The sequence below is a fragment of the Bos grunniens genome, chromosome 15 (genome assembly GCF_055505025.1).
Source record: "Bos grunniens cultivar Pamir isolate PY7600 chromosome 15, Bosgru_T2T1.0, whole genome shotgun sequence".
NCBI classification, from domain to species: domain Eukaryota; kingdom Metazoa; phylum Chordata; class Mammalia; order Artiodactyla; family Bovidae; genus Bos; species Bos grunniens.
The window spans coordinates 49,503,605-49,509,604 of NC_141179.1; positions in this window are offsets into that span (position 1 = coordinate 49,503,605).

Sequence of the window (6,000 nt, forward strand, 5' to 3'; positions counted from 1 at the left end):
GCCTGTTTTTCAACACTCTTATACAACATTGTACCAGAAGTCTTAGTCAGTGATAGTAGAAAAAGAAAAAGAAAAAAAAAAAAAGATGGAGACATATTGATATAGATTGGAATGAAAGAAATTGAACTGTCTTTTCACAAATAGCATGAGAGTCTATGCAGAAAGTTCCAAGAAATCTACAAAATGCTCTTAGAATTTAAAGGTGATCTTGGCAAGATCATAGGAAGCAAGGTCAATATACAAAATCTGTGATATTTCTATACCTTAGCAATGGATAATTGGAAATTGGAAATTTTTAAAGTACCATTTAAAAAAGAGCATCAAAATGAGTCATTCGGGTATATATCTAACACAATTTGTGCAAGATTATTATGCCAAAAACTATAAAGCATTGCTAAATCAAAGATGATCTAAAAATGGAGAGAATAAATTATGACTTATTATTAAGATATCACTTCTACCCAAGTTGTTCTAAAGATTTAATGCCATTTCAATCAAAATTCTTGCCGTGCTTTTTTTGTAGATATAGACTAGCCAATTCTAAAATGTCTATGAAAAGTCAAAGGAACTAATACAGACAAAACAATTTTGAAATCCATGAGCAAATTTCAAAGGCCCACAATAACTGACTTTTAGACTTCTTAGAAAGCTACACTAATCAAGTGGATATGGTTTTTGCAGGGGGATAGATGTGTAAATCAGTATCTAGAAATAAACCTACATAAGTACGTCCAGATGATTTTTGAACCAAAAAACACATAAACCTAAAAGTAAATCATGATACTATAAAACTTTTAAATGAGAACATATGAGAGTGTCTTTGAGAATTTTTGTTATACAAATAATTCTTAGACACCAAAAACATAACATATAAAAGGATAAGAAAGATAAATTAGACTTCATCAAAAGATATTTTTTAATGTTTGATGAAAGACATTGTTAATAGAATGAAAAGACAAGACACAGACTAAGAGAAAATATTACTAACCATATGAACAAAGGCTTTGTATCCAGAATGTGTATTAAAATAAAAATATTCTAAGTTTAACAATAAGAAAAAATAGTAACCCAATAAGAAATATGGACAAAAACTTGAACAGACACTTCACCAAAGAAGAGGTATGCATGGCAAATAAGAAGCTCAACATTACATGTTAGTCATTACAGAGATAAATTAAAAGTATCATGGTGAGATGCCACTATATACCTATTAGAATGATAAGAAGATAATTTGAGGTCAGAATACAAAACAGCTAGAATGTTCATACAGTGGAAATGCTACATAACACAAATACATTGAAAAACAATTTGGTATTTTCTTAGGAAGTTAAACATATACTTAACATATGACTGGGCAATTCATTTCTAGGTATTTAACTAATAAATGAAACATGCACATATAAAATCCTATACTTGAAAGCTTACATCAACTTTACCTACACTAAAGTTCTTTCAACTACTGAATGGGTAAACAGAGTATCATCTATATCCACAGAGTGGATGTCCATACAAAGGAATACTGTACAACAGTAACAGGATAAATATCAAATACATTATGTTAAGTAAAGAATTCAGTTTGAAAGATTAGTTACTGTATAATGAGCCATAATTATTGAGTTAGACAACAGATTAGTAGTTGCCTTAGGTCTTTTGATGAGTGAAGAGGCTGACTACAGTGGGGTAGCATGAGAATGGGCTTTGGATTGATGGAACTTCTTTGTATCTGGATTAGGGTAGTGGTTACATGACTGTGGGTTTTGTGTTTGTCAAAACTCATAGAATTGTACAAAAGAAAGTGATTTTCAGTATAATTTTAAAGTGTTAGTTGCACAGTCATGTCCAACTCTTTGTGACTCTATGGACTGTATCTTGCCAGGCTCCTCTGTCCATCAAATTCTCCAGGCAAGACTACTGGAGTGGGTTGCCATTCCCTTTTCCAGGGGATCTTCTCAACCCAGGGATCAAACCCAGGTATCCTGTATTGCAGGCAGATTCTTTACCATCTGAGCCACCAGGGAAATCCCATAAATTTAAAAAGCATCTGAAAACTATAAACTCTTATATGAACATTTGGCAGTTTCACTTCTTTAAAATGTACCTATATGAGGCTCATTCTTCTTTTCTTATATGTTCCCTGTCTTTTCTCCCATTTTTTTCATTATAATATCGTCTTTCCTGGGTTTTCTGCTTCTTTCCTTTCTTCTTTCTTCTATCCTTCCATCCTGCAATTTTTCTATACAACAAATATTTCTTGATCAACCCTGACCATACAATATATATTAGCCCTGGGTTATACTCTGAAGGATCTGTATTTGACACATTGTAATAATCCAGTTTTTGAAAGGCCTCAGAAACATATTAAGAGTGAGTCAATAAGAAAGAATATGTTTTGGGAAAAATACACTCATGAATGCTGAAAATTATCTTGACAGTATGAAAACTGCTTAAGGATAGACAAGATGTATTATACAGGCTTACAAATTATTTCAAATGTACTTTTGGGTGTTCATGATTATGATTTTTCATATGGCTTTCATAAATATCAAATTTATGTGGCAATTAAATCATTTAACTAGAGGCAATAAGAGATCTGTCTAATTCAAATTTGGTTAGTGCTAAATATTATTAGACTAATATTTTCTAAAGAAGCTGACAAGACATAAGAGAAAGTGATTTCTCATTCAAAGTAAAAGAAAGAAGGAACAGGGGAAAAAAAACAAGAAGCAAAGTGATTTATTTTCATGTGAATAAGAAACTTAAAATGTTACTGAGGAAGTCCACATAGCAAAAATAGAGATTCTGGAATTGTATAATATTGTTACATATGGAAAGAAAAGAGCGATAATAGAAATATTTAAGAGGTCAAACCATTGGGACTTATGATTTATTGGGTGATTATATTTTCCTAAACCTTGTTTACTAACCCAAGCCCAAATCCCCTCTGTATTGTCAGTTCTTCACAAATGCATTGTATCCTTGTCTAAAAGGCACAAAGCTTGTCTGCTTTGGTCAATTCTTTGAGTCTCATATTATTTTATGAACTCCTATACATGCAGATTAAATGTTTTTCTCTTCTTAATTTGTTTTATGTCAATTTAATTATTAGGCCAATCTAGAAGGGAAGAAGGGAAAAGTTTTCCACTCCTCCAATGGCCACCAGGGAGATAATATATTATTATCTGGAACTCATCATAAGGCTCAGTATCAGAGATGTAGATCTGAAAGGACTCTGATTATATATGAAGTTGAATATATATATATATATATATATATATAGAGAGAGAGAGAGAGAGAGAGAGACCCAGCATCTAGAAAAGAGCCCAATGTTAGGAAAGATTGAAGGCAGGAGGAGAAGGGGAGGACAGAGGATGAGATGGTTGGATGGCCTCACCGACTCAATGCACATAAGTTTGAGCAAACTCCGGGAGATGGTGAAGGACAGGGAAGCCTGGCATGCTTCAGTCCACAGTGTTGCAAAGAAGAGGACACGACTAACCAACTGAACAATGACGAGAGAGAGAGAGAGAGAGAGAGAAAGAGAGAGAGAGAGAAAGAGAGTCACTTCACTGGGAGTGGTGAGTGGGGGTACTATCAAACCTGGGAAGGGGCAATTTACTGAAATGCTAAGAAGGGAAGGATGGGTGTGGATGTATTTCAAGAAGTAGCTAAGACATAAACAAGAAGGATATATTGTACAGCACAGGGAACTATAATCATTATCTTTTAGTAACTTATAATGGAGTGCAATCTGCAAAAATACTGAATTATTATGCTGTACAAAAGGGGCTTCCCTAGTGGCTCAGACGGTAAAGCGTCTGTCTGCAATGTAGGAGACCCGGGTTCGATCCCTGGGTTAGGAAGATCCCCTGGAGAAGGCAATGGCAGCCCACTCCAGTATTCTTGTCTGGAAAATCCCACGGACCGCGGAGCCTGGTAGGTTACCGTCCATGGGGTAGCAAAGAGTCGGACACGACTGAGCGACTTCACTTCACTTCACTTTACACATGAAAATAATATACTATTGTAAATCAACTACGCTGCTGCTGCTAAGTCGCATCAGTCGTGTCCGACTCTGTTCGACCCCATAGCCGGCAGCCCGCCAGGCTCCCCCGCCCCTGGGATTCTCCAGGCAAGAACACAGGAGTGGGTTGCCATTTTTTCCATTAAATTAACTAATTAATTAAAAAGAAGTAGCTAAGAGAGGAGGACTTTTGATAAAAATGGAGTTAGTATCCAATCAAGGGAGAGTAAACTAATTAAAAATAGATTCTCTAAATATATAGGACTGCAGCCATGAAATTAAAAGACTCTTACTCCTTGGAAGGAAATGTTATGACCAACCTAGATAGCATATTCAAAAGCAGAGACATTACTTTGCCAACAAAGGTTCGTCTAGTCAAGGCTATGGTTTTTCCTGTGGTCACCTATGGATGTGAGAGTTGGACTGTGAAGAAGGCTGAGCACCGAAGAATTGATGCTTTTGAACTGTGGTGTTGGAGAAGACTCTTGAGAGTCCCTTGGACTGCAAGGAGATCCAACGAGTCCATTCTGAAGGAGATCAGCCTGGGATTTCTTTGGAAGGAATGATGCTAAAGCTGAAACTCCAGTACTTTGGCCGCCTCATGCAGAGTTGACTCATTGGAAAAGACTCTGATGCTGGGAGGGATTGGGGGCAGGAGGAGAAGGGGACGACAGAGGATGAGATGGCTGGCTGGCGTTACCAACTTGATGCACATGAGTCTGAGTGAACTCCGGGAGTTGGTGATGGACAGGGAGGCCTGGCGTGCTGCGATTCATGGGGTCGCAAAGAGTAGGACACGACTGAGCGACTGAACTGCACTGAACTGATGTTAAAAAATAGGGCTTCCCTCAGAGCTCAGTTGGTAAAGAACATGCCTGCAATGCAGGAGACTTGGATTTGATTCTTGGGTGGGGAAGATCCCCTGGAGAAGGAAGTGGCAACCCACTTAAGTATTCTTGCCTGGAGAATCCCATGGACAGAGGAACCTGGCAGGCTACAGTCCACAAGAGTCAGATACTTTTATTTTTATGTTAAAAAAAAAAAAAAGATGGTATCATTTGTTTAGTTTTATACTCACAGTGGCAGTTTATGACAGAAAATCAGAATCCATGTGAAATGTAAATATTCAACCTGTATAAGTAACAAAAACAACAACAAAAAGTTGTTACCTGAGGAGCTGGAATGAAATTATAGTGATTCAATTACTCAAAAACCCTATTTGTCAATATAGAAGAAAATTACAAATAGCAAAATTGAGCTGCAAGTTGAAACATTTATAGTGAGCACTGGAGTAAGATTAAAGAGGAGGTTAAACTATTGAAAGCAGAGCAATTTCACATTTTATCTACTTCAAAAGTATTAAAAGAATGATTATGAATCAGAGGTGAATTTTACCTGAGTTAAGGAACTCAATACTTTTAGAGTCTATAGTATTAGAAGAGTAATCTGCACTGATATTAACTTAGTCCAGGATTATCATGTAGATATATGTTCAGTGACTGAGTGCTTAGTAGATGATCTCATTCTCTATGAGCATTTCTCCCTTACCTAGTCCTGGTGTCCTCCAGGATCCAGGAAGTCCAGAACCACCTGGGGCAGTGAGGAGTCCCTGCCCTGTTATTTCTATCCTGAGTAATTTCTATAGTTAAATTCTTACTGGGCCAATTCCCAGTGTGATCCTCTTTTCAAAGGAGTATTAACGTCATGAGGATTATAATGGTGAAGTGCAAAGCAAATGTGATAAAATGTGATAAAATTATACAACGGATAATCCTCAGAATTAATATTAGATGTTATTATCACTATTATTAATGCTACTTATGATACTATTATTGTTATTCAGAGGCAGGTAAAGTCAGTAGCATTTTCTAAAGATTATAACTGGATATTTTGGAATATTCATTGCCTCCTGCATTTACTATTGACTCCCTGAAGGGCTTCTTGCTTTCCTTTTGCACAGAGCATGATTAGTTTGATAT